This window comes from Protobothrops mucrosquamatus, unplaced genomic scaffold (genome assembly GCF_001527695.2).
Source record: "Protobothrops mucrosquamatus isolate PMUCROS unplaced genomic scaffold, P.Mucros_1.0 scaffold1189, whole genome shotgun sequence".
Lineage (NCBI taxonomy): Eukaryota > Metazoa > Chordata > Lepidosauria > Squamata > Viperidae > Protobothrops > Protobothrops mucrosquamatus.
In genome coordinates this window covers 170,825-186,106 of record NW_015387401.1, presented here as the reverse complement: position 1 = coordinate 186,106, position 15,282 = coordinate 170,825, and the positions used below count along the sequence as shown (strand labels likewise).

General features: G+C 31.6%; 1 protein-coding gene across 1 annotated transcript in view; it reads left to right on the top strand.

Annotated features, from left to right (window-relative positions):
• EEFSEC (eukaryotic elongation factor, selenocysteine-tRNA specific) overlaps nucleotides 1-15,282 on the top strand; it is a 111,467-nt gene that overhangs the window by 15,027 nt on the left and 81,158 nt on the right. The window lies entirely within an intron of this gene.

Here is a 15,282-nt window from a genome sequence, read left to right as displayed (position 1 = left end):
GAAAGAAATGACCTTCAAATTAAGATTCTACAGACTAATGCTTCAGTCATTATCACTTATTTTGAACATTAAAAGTCAGCAGATGGAGCCAAAGACTTATAGAAAAATTACTAGAGCTGAATGAATGTTAAATTACAAAGTGATTTCCTTTCTCTGTCGTGCCAGAGCAACAAATACTTACTCAAGAAAAATGAACAAATACAGAAGGTCCCTTAGCCATTTTATATACAAAGATACTAGCAATTTGGAAAGGAATAAAATTGTTGCTGAAGTTACTTTTTTTCTGTTCAAAAGACATATAAATTACTACTAAAGGTAAATTATAAAAGCCTTTAAAATACTTAATAGTATTTTATAGCAGCTAATATTATTATGCTATCAATTCAAAGTGTGAAATATAATTTTTTATTCTTATTTTGAGCTCTGATAATAGAATGTTGCAACCTTGTAAAGATACCTGTAAATGTCTTTTTCCCCCCTTGTAATTCAAGGGAAAAGAGAGGTGCACCAAGGAATCAGGGAAGCACTTATTTCATCATCAAGGTTAAATATTATGAAAAATGTAGTGTACTATTAAGTTAATGAATGTGAATAGCTTACCAACCAGTGAGCTATTGAGATATGCAAAGTTAATTTGCTTGTTTCTACAAACATTCTTCCATTTCTAAAATTCTTCCAGTTTGTAAATAGGAACAATCAAAATGCAAAAGACATTGATTTAATAGGTCTGTGCATTATGTTTTTGCACTTTTCTAGGATGAAAATATATTTGAATATTTTATGAACAGAAGAGTAACAAGGACAGTTCTGTTTAATTTTAGAAAAGAAAATGGAGGCTTATTACAACCTTTTAAAACTGAAAAAAGACTTTTGGTAACACACCCTCTCTTCAAGGAATTGAAGCATATAATCACTTTTTAAAGCATGTATGTGAATTTTTCACATTTTATGTCTGCTGTTTCCTGACTTATAGTCAGGTAGGCTTCATCTCTAAATCCTATTCTGATATACGAAGAAACAATTGAATTTGCACTGTGATATGGGCAAAGCTTGCAGTATAGAAGCCATTTCCTATATTGTAAGAAATGTATTTGGATGAGAACACCTGGATTTATCTTAAGATATTTCCCATTCAGTTGGTTGTGACCAAATGTTCATGTGACTGCTGTTTTTTATGCGATTACATTATTCTGTGGTGCAGTCCTACGGTGTGGATTTGCATCACATGGAATTGTGTGTTTACTTATCTCTAATGCTGATCTCAGAAATAAAAATATGTTTCCCTTTGTAGCTTTTGTGTGATATAAGTACAAATATTTCCCTGCACATTTTGTGGTAATGTGTCTATTTAGTTCCTGCAAATAATGAATTCCATTTCTCCTTCAATTGTATTAACTGTTTGGAGTATATTTTGAGATTCAGGTTTTCACAAAAAGATTCCCAAATGTCCCATTTTAATTCTTCCCATAATAAAGACACATTAGTTGCATGTGTTGGAATGTGTTGCAGCCTCTTGCTCATTTGGAATTTCAAATTGTTGAATTGTTATGCTTTTAATATATGAACAAAGCTGTCTTATATTGATTTAGATAGTTTATTTATCTGTCCCATTATTATGTAGCTCAAATGGCTCTTCCAAATTTTAAATGGAACTTTTCTATGTCTGCCAAAGTAATTTGACAATTGATAAATAAGACCAAGTCAGAATTAAAAATAAACACAATCAGTTTGCTTTATCTCTTAAAAAAAAGTGTATTATATTGTTTAGATTTTGTATCCGTTCTTGCTAATCTGCACTTATAGGATATTTCTCCACAAAAAATGTGCACTGGCAGACCATACTATTGTTCTAAGTGTAACTGTAAATTTTAAAGCCTATTAAATCATTATACAAATCATGATGGCCCATGTGTGGCCTAGATCTCTCAATTCTAAAAAAGACATTTCTTTGCTATGTGAGTTAAATTAATTGATGCTAACATATCTCATTTTTGGGATTATTTTTATTAACTGTTTTGATGCAATTGTCTGCAAATGAGGAAAAAGATTAGTAACACAATCTTTTTCCCCCACTTTTCCTAGTTTCTAGTTTTATCCATTGTAAAATGCTCTTCTGTCATTGCAGAGAGGACATGTGTTTTTAAATGGAAATATTTGAATAAATATTTCTGAAATAAATTGACATAGATTAATAAAGTATTGCTTAATCCTTAATCCTAATTCCTAGCATGTTTTGAAAAAAAAGTAGTATAGATTGGTATCATGTAGGTTTTTATGGTTAACTTTGATCATCTTATATATCTGGCTACCTAATTTTAATTATGGGCAGACTTATAAAAGCATGAAATATAGGAGTGTACAGTATGTGGTATATAAAATTTTGTTCATATTCTCTAGATTTAGTTGATTTCTTGGAGATTAAAATCTTATATTATTGAAAATTATCTCAGTGAGACTGTCTCATTGTCCTGGGAATTCTGGATTCTTATTTCTCTGTTTTACCCTATTAATTCCTCTTGCTTTGCATAAACAGTAACAATAGGAAGGAATGGTTCTGTTAATTGTAGTTCTAGAAGGAACACTTCAGACTTACTGTAAATTTTATCTGTTAAATAGTGAATTAATACAGGGATGAAGAATTTGATGTCCCAGAGCTATGTGTGGTCTCTGTATAAACCTGTTTTTCACCGACTATGATTCTGAGGTGGAAAAGCAAGAAAACTGTTTTATTAGCTCTAAAATAGTCAATTTTAGTTCAAAAATTTAAAAAATCTGAATATCCCTAATACTCAGCCCATTCACTTAATGGCTTTCAGCTTTTTAAAATAAATATAGTTCATAGCCACAAAATAATTGCCCATACATGTTTTAGTTCATTCTTCTTTCTCTTTTTTCCATGTTTTGTTTCAGTTACACTTGAATAATTTTCAAAAACAAGTTGAAACAAAACAGTTTCAAAACAAGTTACCGTAACTTCAAACCAGAGTTGCTTCTTGTAAGATGTGAGACCATATAAATATGATCAATCAATCAATCAATAAACCTTACCTGTTAAATTTTGTCTTATTCATGATTTTATGCTATGATATGTTTTTTATTGTAAGCCAGCCAGTCCCTTAGGTAATACGGGCAGTATAGACATTCAATGATGAAAACATATGGGATTTTGATTTATTTGTAGACATTAAGAGAGGTTTTTTTTTTTAAAAAAAGTTTGCTTTAAGGTCAGTAAAGGTCTGCTCTGCCTGTTTTACTTGCTTTTTCTTTGCACTAAAAACATTTTTTACACTTTGGTATTTATTTTTGGTTTTGAATGGATATTAGGTGATACAAAATAATAAGGGGATCTTGTCCAGTGCTGTATCAATATTGGACTTAACTTAGACAACTGAGTATTCTCCAGAGGTTTTGAGCTACACATAATCCCTTGGTTTTGGGTAGGCTGGTTAGAATAATGGGAATCGAAGTCAAAACATTTAGAATACACATGAATCCCGCAATTGCCTCTCTAATTATAAGTCCATAGAGTCTACTGGATAAGTACTTTTTCTCTACTCTAGAGAATAGCCTAAATCTGAATGTTGTTAACTTTGCTTTTGTCATCTAGATTATTTTCCCATGTGCAGCAATAATAAAATATATTTGCATAAGCATCCTTATATGCAGTCTTTTTTTCTCCTGCAATTCAACATGCAGGCGAGATCTAAGACCTTTCTGGATCTTTGGATTCATGGACAAATTCTTTTCTCCTATGGCTGGCAAATATCATAACTTGACTGAGATACAGATTTTTACCAAGTTTTCCCAAATGTAAATAGAAAAATGTGGTACTTTTCCAGCATAACTGAAGAGATTAGGTATACGGATGATATATTAAAACATTGGTATTTACATGCTGTTAAAATAACATGAACAGAATGTAATAAACAATCTGTCCTGTTTAACTATTTGGGCTAATTCTGGAGAACTTTTCTTCTACAAGTTTAATAAATCTCCATGCTTATTATGTATAGTATATTCAGTATTATAAAAAAATGTCCTTTTTTTAAAGACAAACTATTATAACAAGTCTACTTTTGTCCTTTAAAGAAGACTTATGTAAGCAAAAGGATATTTAAAAACTAAGCAATGTGACAATTTAATTTTAACTACTGTTATCAATAAATGGAGAACCATCTGTTAATCAGATTGCAAGAGTTCGATCAAGCTGGGTCAACGGGGTCAGTTTATATTGCTTGGTGGACCTGCTTAATTTTTGATAAGGGTTATATCCAACTTTGTCCATTCATAAGTAATATAGAACTGATAATTTTAGCAAAACAGATTTTCCTTCTTCATTTCATTTCCTGAATGCCTTCTACATCTTTTCTGAAGATTGAGCAATCCTCTTGAGTAGATTTGGAGAAGTGACGTTGTTGGCTGGAATCCATGGTATCTAGGACTTAAATTAGAGAAATATTACTCACTAAGCTTTTGAGTTTTTTCCTCCTCTTTTAAAGACGTATAGTAGTGAGACTAAGCATTGGAAATAACTTAAATTGAAAAATCTGTACTCATTTGGAAATATCCAACTGAACTCCAGTGGGTTTATTCCTGAGCACTTTAATGGGATTAAAATGTCATTTTCAAATTCAAATTCATTTCCAAATTCACATTAAGTTTAGGGGTTTTGAAACAGGAAGAAGATTGAAGTTCTGACATTCTTTATTCTTATGATTGATAAACATAGAAATTTCATTTAATATTAATTCTTCTTGGTCAAGTTATAATATGTTCATAATTAAAATGAAGGGAAGGGAAATATTTGTTTTATAGAAACTTATTAACTTATTTTCAGAACCTCTTGAGTTCAATGGTGGTACTAAAAAAGTTACTGCATTTAATGTATTCTCTGGATTTTCATATTTCTGTGAGAGAAAGGAAAACACAATATTAATATGGTTAAAATAACTTTTTCTTTCCGTTACATTATAATTAAAAGCCAAATGTTCATTAGCAGAAATTGATGCTTTTTAGGAGGGTTTATAAGAGTTCATAATATGCTAATGGTATTCTCTCTTACATAAGCCAAGTTTGAATATGCCAAGTGGAATATTTTGACAATTAAATACAATGAGAGACCTAAGAGAAAGCTCTTGTTTTGGCATGGAGATGAAGTCTAAAGAACGTGTCATCTCCCCTCATTTTCTCTTCCATGAAAGCAAAAGAGAGCAATTTATTTTAGTTACCATGTAAATTAGTTTGGTTACTATTATCACCCATTGCTGGTGGTAGAGAGGTCTGAGTAATATTTAATCTCTTTTGAAGAAAATGTTAAAATTTATAAGCCAGGACCAGACCTTTCCTATTACTCATACAATTCATTTTGTTAAATGTTTTAATGTGTAGAAATAATATTTCATTAAGCAACTTCCAGGAATAATTAATTCAGCAATGATGACTTGGAACAAAAGCCCTTAATTTAGCTTTAACTTTATAAGTTAGGCATTTTTGATGGGCAGGAACACATCTGGGGCTTTTAAGAAAGTAGAAAGAAAAATATTGAATTGTTTACCAAGACTGTGATTGAAAGTTTTCAAATGACAGTACCCCTTTGGTTCCAGAATATTGCTTGCAGGCTAAAAATGGCCGATTGGCATGCTGTATATCAAAATATATTAAATTATTATGGTTTATTGCACAGTCAGCCAGATGTTCAGACTGTATTTCAATAATAATAATAATAATAATAATAATAATAATAATAATAATAATAATAATAATAATAATAATAATAATAATAATAATAATTATTATTATTATTATTATTATTATTATTATTATTATTATTATTATTATTATTATTTACTTGCCACCTATTTCACGGTGGGGCTACTCTACATGATACTTCACCATGATAAATAAAGGTTTGAGGTTCCTGAATGAATTTTTTTTCTGTGCTGAAAATATTAGCTATGTTAACAGTCATTTTTGTCTTGAGCCGCTTTTAAGCCTCCTTTAATATTTTCCTATAGTTGAGTTTAGAAAAAGTTAGCAGGATGAGCCTATTTTTTCTATTACAGTGGCTTGTCTGTGCAAGTGCATCATTACTCATTTGCAGAAATACAAATGACCACTTTAGAAATACTGATAATAACATCTTTATATCCTATATTCCAGAATTTCAAAAAGGCAAAGTTGCAGGTGTTTTATTAGTCTGAAAACTAGTTTTTCACATATTTTTGAAAGATTAATTTCTTGCTTTTCACAGATTATATTGTTTAAAAAAATGCTTCCTTTTAAAATTATATAATAAAGCAATTTTGTTTTCTTTTTGCCAAAGATATAAAAAAGATCTTGTTTTCTATTCACAAAAAGCAGCACTGAGATACTACACTATGTTTTTCAGTATCTTTTAAAAGTATCTTTTTATATTTGAATAATTTGGCTTAGCTTTTTATCTCTAAAGTTCACATTTAAAGTGGTCCACTATACCAGATTTCAAGCCAAATCTGTCATTGGTGAGTATATAGATTCATCATTACTAACGAAAACAAACTTCTGTAGAATTGTTTGTTTTTGAATTTTGGTTTTGGGGACTCCTTTCATTGGAATGTGTTAATTAACACCAAATTCATTACATTAAAAGTATATTACAGTTTGAGAAAAAATAGAATTTTATTCCCATAAAGAAATTAGTACAAAAATTGATTTCCCCTTTCAGGAATTGTGAAAGCATTTTAAAATGTTATTTCTGAAGTACCGATTTATTTTAACTCCTAATTTCTGTGTTATGATGGTAGTGTGGTTTTGGTATTGTTTTATTTTTAATTTCTCTTTTTACTACAAGATGGTGAACTAATTGTGACCTCTATCCTCCATTCTCAATTGCTTCTGACTTACTCTGCTAAGTAAAAAGAAATAACCTAACAGAGCGGTAACCAGATCACCACTGCCACACCAAGGAAACAGGCAAGCGTTGGGATGCACTTTAATCTCTCTATCCACACAGCTCTCATTTTAATTTGCAAAATTGAACCCAGATCGAGAGCAGTAAAGCCTGAATACGGTAAATATTCATGCCTCAGTGATCTAGAGTAGCTCCATTACATTTCAGAGATTGGGAGAATTACCTTTTGGATTATGTATATTCATGGGCTGATTTTTATTTGAGATATATTATTATTCACATTGGGCTACATGTAACACATTCTACCAAAACCAGCTGCCTGACAAAGCTCCAGTGTTGCTTACACATAAAAAGTTTTACTTCTGTAGCCTATAGTTTCCCTTCTTTTAGGCTTTTCAAAGGTTAGTAATAAACAAAACAATTTTGTTAAAAGAGGGAAGGGGAAAATCCATTCCTGTGGATGTTCTATAAATCTTTCAGTTCTATGTTTACTCTGATACAATATTTTTTGCTGCACTTTGAAGTTTTAGGATGAAAGTGTTACTATTGTTTCAAATGAGTGAAAAAGAGTAATTTGGTTTATTTCTTCAGAATAATTAATTTCTCAGCATTTTGTTTTCTTACCTGGTGTTTCCTTTGTTTATCTGAAAGGCAGCTGGGAAGAAAACAGTAACTTGCCAATAGTTTGGTTATTTAAATAGATATTAAATTATATGCTTATTATAATACCGCATGTACATTACTGAAGAACAGACGTAGTGTCTTTTATTCTGCATGATACTTTAGATTATTTGATCAGATTCTAACAAAAGCTAATTTTTCATATTTAGTAGAACTATGCAAATCTTTTGGAGGGCCTTCGCATCAAAGCCACAAGCAATGCGCTATTGATCAAAGTGTCATGACAGTCACATCTTCCCCAAGAATACAGCCATGGAAGTAGTTGAAGAAAAATATACGGTGATATATAATTTGGGAAGCTTGTGCAATGCACCTGAGAAGGCCATTTTGAACCACCAGAGGATCCAGCCAAGAAATGGCACCCTGCTGGTGGTATTTCTATTATCAAAACATATCTGAAAGATGGCTTAATAGTTGGGTATTACATTTTATATAGAGAGACTTGGATTAGTTTACAACTTTTTACATTTATCCATGGTTCCTGCCCTTTGAAACATCTTGTCCCCCCTAAGGTGAGAACCTCAGCAATCCTCCTGATTTTCAGGAAGGGCCTAAAGATCTGGCTTTGCCAGTTGGCCTGGAGCCAAAAAGGGGTGGGTGGGTATTACTCTGGAGCTGGCTATCGAGGTAAGAGAAGACCCCACTGCTCCCTGTGTTTTTTTGTGCTCCCTTCTCCCCCACATCTTTTAATGATAAATTATTATTATTTGTTTATCCCTTTTAATGTTTTAATGTTTTTAAGCCACCCAGAGCCACCTCTAGATGGGATGGATAGCACACAAATGTAACAAACAAACAAATTTATTAATTTTATTATATTGCACCTTTCCTGAAGGTAATATAGATGCCTTCCTCCTATTTTCTCTACAACAAAAACCCTATGAGGCAAGTTGAGTTCAGAGTGACCAACCCAAAGGCACCTGTTACCCTGTGAGTTCTTAACTGAGGGAAGAGTTGAACTGTATGTCTCTGGTATGTTTCCAACAACTATGCCATGTTGGCTGTCTTTACATTTTTCTCTGCACATGAAGACATTTCTGACATCCATCCCTTTAAAAATGAGGATACAGTGAAAAAAGGTAGATTGATTACCAGAGAGAATTAGTAACTTTTCAGTCTTTTAAGTTGCTATCTGCAAAGCTAATATCTCTTGGTTCAAACTAAATCATGGTTATAGTTCAGGATTTCTCAACAGATAATGTTTTTCCATTTTGCTTAATTGAGAGACTGATTTTTATTTTTAATTTTACTGTCCTGTCATACTCTGAACCAGTCCAACTAAACATAGCTCAAATTTCTTATGAAGAAAATTACAATCTATAGTTATTTTGGAAATTTCTACTAAAAGCACTAAATCTAACTGCCAAAAAATTACAAAGTCTCATGTTGTTACATTTGTGATCAACAAACAATATCAAGAATGTTAACATTAAGAAAGTACAGCTGGATCTGATAGATAGTTTTAATACATAAACATTTGTACTGTATGGTAATAAATGGGTTAGTCTTTAAAATGTCACAAAGCTCTTTTGCTTGGTTTTTTTCCTAGAAAAACTAATTCTTTTATGATGTTTCATAGTTTCTTTATGCAGATTCATGGCTCATTTATCCTGAGAAATCAACTCTTAATTTGCTTATATTCTTCAGGAGATTATCCAAGTGTTGAAGAGGTTAAAAGTGAATAAAGAACTTCCAGTTGATTAGGTGCTCTGGGCTTGCTTTGAATAAGAGATAGAATATCAGTAATGATGAGGACCTGTTACAATACCGTAGAAGCACAATAGTGTAATAAAATAATAGAAGCACAATAGCAGAATAAGAGAATGATTCAATAGAGTCCATAAAAGGATGCAGCTAAACCATGTCTTCCTGGAATCTGTATGTGGTTGCTTAGTCAGTGGAACTGTTCTGAATGAATAATCTTTACAATCATTTTTATGAATTTGATTTTAAAATATTCTATTTATGTGTCTGTTGGGATTATTTGGTGACTTTAGTTTAGGTCTTCCCCAGCTTTCTCTTCAATTTTTTTAAAACTGAAGTTGTCCCATATCTTTATAGAATAATAGGGCATTTTCTATAGTTAAACCCTTAGAAAAGTTCTGTAAAGGTTTAATGTTTTTTATGTTTAGAATGAGCACTATAGCTAATATAGTTTCATGAAACTTTATAAATTTCAAAATCTTCTAGACCATCTAAATAGATTAGAAATAAATGTTTAAATGTCACTTAGTGTTCACTGTGATTATAATTTTATTGTTCTATAATATATAACATAACATAAATCTCATTTGATACTTGCTGCTGAATGGAAAAGCAATTCATACACTGTATGTATCTAATACACTAATAAGTAAATACTGGAATAAAGAAACATTTTTTCTTTCATCAGGCAATATGTGTAGGATTTCCAGATGTTCAATCATCTAGGCACTATTCAGGCAGTGAAAACAAGGGCATGTAATTAATGGAAGACATCTAAATTAAATTAAATTGTATATTGATGTGTATAAAATGAAGATAACTAAGAATGAAGAGAACAATTTGACAATTTTCTCCCTTGGGTGAAAAAATTACAACAATGTAATATTATGTGCATTATTAATAATGCTTAGAATGAAGTATTCTGTGATTCAATAGGTCAACTATTTGTTTTTTACTCTGCATTTAATGTCTATGGAAATTCTCAGTCATCCAGGTAATAGTTATCCCAAAGGTGCTTTTCCAAAGACAACTGGACTATCTTGTTTTTTTCCTGGAAGACATTTTGCTTCTCATCTAAGAAGAAATGTTTTGGATGATAAGCAAGGAAAAAACAAAGTCCAGTTGCCTTTTGAAAAAGCACCTTTGGGACTCTGCACTGAATGATAATTGAGTTAAATGTAGCAGACAGAAACACAAATAGATATTTATATAACATAAAACTTTCTAAGATCATATATGATCAGGCTTCCTGTATAGAGTCACCTTTATCTCTTCAAGAAATAATAGGTAAATCTATGAAAACAGCACAAGTTCCCAATCCAGATGGCTATCACATTAAATTCTGAACTCCAGTTCTATGGAAAATCTGTAATGATGCCTTTTGAAGTAAGATTTTCCCAGCTTTGGGAGGCTTATATAACTGACATTTTGAAGGCTAGGAAAGATTCCTGCTAACTATGCAAATATTTGTGTGTTTGCTAAACAAAAGAAATACAAACATGCAGAAACATTGAGAACACCCCTGGTGCATAGAGTATTGGTGATATTGTCTCTGATTATCTATTCTGTACAATTTTTATAAAATATTTCCAGGCATCTGATAATATATTAATAATTAATATTTATAAATTCACATCAACATTTGTGAATTGCAGAAAAGGCCTTTGGTATGGTGCCGTGGATATTTCTGAAATTAGATGAGTCTTATTTAGAGAATATGGATTTTCTTTTTGTATGTGTGTTAATATGATTTGTATGTGATACTCTTTTCTCTTTGCTTAGGATTCATTCATTCATTCACACTTCTTAACTGCCCATATCCCTTCATCTGTCAAAATCTGTTGAGTAATCATCAAGGATATCCTTTATCTCTTTCTAATTTGTTACAGGAAACTTTGACTTGTTTTATTAGACAAATAAAGGACATTTCAGGTATAACAAGGTAGCTGAGAACAAACATATCATATGCTTATATAAATTTTTATGCCAAAATCTTTTGACATTGTGCACTTGTTGGGTAATGGGATTTTTCAATTAACAGTCTATGTTCTATTCTCTGTTCTCTGTACTATATCTCTTTAAATCAGTGTTCTTTAAACTGTTTCAGAAAATCCTGGGGTGCCACAATAACTTGATTAGGTTCCATTACAGACAAAGGGAATAAAAGAGGTTTACTTGAATATAGCGAATTTGCTATAACTAGAGTTTTTTTTTTTTGAACAGGGATTCCTGGATCTTTTTTTAATTAACAGGTTGCATGGCCTGAACAAGTTTGTAAACAACTGTTTTAGATTAGTTGTTTGGATTACTCTAGTTTTTAAAGAATCTGAGTTGTGCAAGACATATATAGATTACCTAAAATTGTAAAATGGCTCTATATTCTGTAAAATACTTCAGAAGAATTAGTAGTATGTAAATCTCAATTTTACTATTAATATCAGAATTAATATCAGAATGTGTTTTTGGTAATTCTAAATCTGTGATATAGACAATTAAAGAATATTTTAAGGCATAGTTTAATTATTTATAAGAACTCTGGATTAAGGATTCCCAATAGTTCATATTATCAAATAAATGAGTAAGAATCTTAAGAATATTAAATTCTTATTCTTGCAGTATTATGTTTCTTATCTTAAATTGAGATTAATTGGACAAAATATTGTTTTTCACAAATTCTGACCTCTCCAAAGCATGCTATTTATACTGGCAATGTAAAATGGTTTAATTTATGTATTTACAGGCAGCCTATATATCCTGTAAATAAATATAATTACATGACTTATTTATTTATTTATACAGAATAAATATCATTAAATATATAATGATTCGATGTGGCTAACAACAAATCTGTATGATATGGGCTTGTCCAATTATTGCCTACTTTTGTTTATCAACCATATTTTGTAAACATAGCACTAAAAAGATGGTATGAAGGTACTTCTGAATTGTATATAAAATATTTTGAATAAATGAAGAAATGGATATATTGATCAAGGAGTCAGCAAAAAGATTTTCTCTTAAGTATTGGAAAGGCAATAAAATTCCAGGCTTATAATTTTGGATTGTTGTTGTTGTTGTCTATTAAATAAATGATCTGAATTTTTTCATATTTCCTGACAAAGAGATATTTATTTGGACATAATCTGTGATTGGCAAATGCAAACATGTTTAGACAAATCTGATGTTCTTTTTCATTTTTAGCAGTCTCTCTGTTCTCTCTTGTCTGAAGAGAAAAGATTGGTTTTTACCACTTAGAAAACAAAGAAAGTTAGAGTGTATTTTTCTTTTCTCCCTGTGTGTCCACTCCATTTTATGTCTGTTGTATGTAATCTATGTCTCACTTAAATAGATGTAATCTACGTTTCACTTAAATAGATGGCAACCTTCCCATTTAAATTGGGTTGGATGTTAATAACTTGATTAAAGTAACCAATAGATGGATGGATGGAAGGATAGACAGATGGACGGATGGATAGGTGAAACTGTATAATAAATTGGATAAACTTGTTTAACACTTAAACTACAGTGTTTTGTTTTGGGTTTTTTTTGCTTCGTATTGTATAATTACTAGTTAGCTGAATTTGCTGTGATTCTACTTATCAGAAAGGGTTGGTTGTGTTTATATCTTGTAACAATAAGATGCAGTGACAGCAACTGGAGGCAGGAGGATGCTTGGACTCTTATCTGAAAAACCTAAGAGCTATAGCATATGGAGTACTGATAACTTAATGAAAGTTGGATAAATAAAGGAAAAGAAGCTTCATTGTATCAGAAGAAAAATCCATTAGTGGGGTTTTGTATGCTGTTTTCTATTAGTTAAACTGCTTTGAAAATCTTAGTGAGCTTTTCCTTTGGTCTTCAAATAACAGGTTCTTTTCTTATATTGAACACATTTGTTTATCTTAAGGGCCTGAACAGTTTGGGTGCTTTTAATTTATCTCTCCTTTTTGCATTTTTTATCTGTGTATGAACACATGGACTTCCCAGTCCTCCTCCTCCACTAAAGCAGTTTCACAAACCTCTACATCATTCTTAGAAATATTAATGTGATCATGAAGATAAAAAATATTAAACATTCTTTCCTGATTTATTTTCAGGCATTACAAGATGCCTCCCCCCAATCCTTGTTCACATGAAGTCTCTGAGCACAGTTTACTATTCTGACAGTATTTGTTCTAGACAGTATCTAAAGAAGCTACTTCGTTGGTTTTGATGAACTTGAAGTTGCCATATGACTGCTTTTGGGCAGACACACTAATTTCTGCTGAAGTTGCTACCCAAAATTGATGTCAGAAGTGCCACTTTGACAATGTACTTGAGCGGCATAAAATTAGGAATGCAGGTAGGGTGGAAGTAGTTGAAATTCAGACACTGTGATGACCGATAGTTTTTTGACATTTATAAATATGCATTTATGTTTAGCTGTATTATTATTCATTTTAAAGGGAACTATACTTTACTTAGCAAAAAAAAAAATATTCTTGAGAAAGTGAAATTATCTCTTCGTCCAAGATAGCCCTATTGATTTTTAGATCCTAGATCAGGGGTCTTCAAACTTTGCCCTTTTATGACTTGTGGACTTCAACTCCCAGAATTCCTCAGCCAGCGTGTCATAAAAGGGCAAAGTTTGAAGACCCCTGTCCTAGATGATATATGATTGAGATATGGAGATGAGGAAGCTTAGTTTTCCAAAAGTTAAAGTTAATTCATGAAGCTTTCTGGGTTTCCCCAGGACTAGTTTTATCTCTCATATCATAGAATTCTTAGGATAAAACAGCCTTTAAAAGCTATGTATACCATTCCACTCACTGTGGAGTAAGATGCAAATATTATGTGTACAGTATCCATTATTGGATGCACCTTGTTTTCTTTTATAAAATAAACTAAATTTTGTTTGATACAACTGATAGCCTGTACATTTGTTTTGAGAAGGGATGTTATATTCTATATTTTTTAAAAAAGAGAAGTTTCATAATGTGAAAACATACATTGAATCTTTTGAGTTCCTCCAAAATTCTACATTTTAAAGATTTTTCAAAGTTATAAAGTTGAGTGCAATATGCATGGGTAATGAATAAATGAAAAAAATTATTGAGTTAAGTCTGCATTCAGTTGTGGTCACTGTGCAAATGCAAAAAACAGCTAGCACTAGCTGAAGAGGGAGGGACCTCCCTCTCTCTCTCTCTCTCTCTCTCTCTCTCTCTCTCTCTCTCTCTCTTTCCCCCCTCTCTCTCTCCCCCCTTCCCTTTCTCCCTCCCTCCCTCTTGCTCTCCTTTCTCTCCTCTCTCCCTCCTTCTATATTCCCTAGACCTTCTCCAAAGGTATTAAAGGATACTCCAGAGAATAGTTAGCACAAAGGGAGGGGAAATTGATCACAGATGAATATAACTCTTAAGGTTGGAGTAGTCAGTTTTCAGGATTATAAGCTTTTCAAACTGCTGCCCAACGAATAGAGTACAAAATAGGGATTCAGGAGGATGAACAAGTACTAAGAATTAAGGCAACTTTGTTTCTGGCAACATGCTCAATTGAGGAAAGTGTGATTGGTACCAGAACTAAGATTATAAGTCTTTTCACATACATTCCATTTACAATTTTGTCGCAATTAATCCCATTACCCCTTCAGAATCCTTTCCTGCAACATAATTTAGTCAAGTAAATCTCCTTAGTTCTTGCTATTGCTGGATAATTGGATGTCAGAAATTTTGCAGTTTATTGCACATCATCTAGGGACCTACCAGTAGATAGCAATTTCTCTTTTGCCCACCCCTGTCTTAAAGAATAAATGTAAGAACAAAAGAAAAAAGGAAAAGAAAATCAAACCATATTAAACAACTGGTTTGTCCTAATCAAGCTGAACCAACTTTGATAGTTTTAAAAAGCTTATTTTCTTGTTACTGTTTCTATTCTAAGATGTTTCTGAAATCGAATAACTAAGAAAATTCCAAGTGTATTAGCATCAAACTTTTATTTTTTTTGTGGTGTTACACTGTCTCATATATATTATG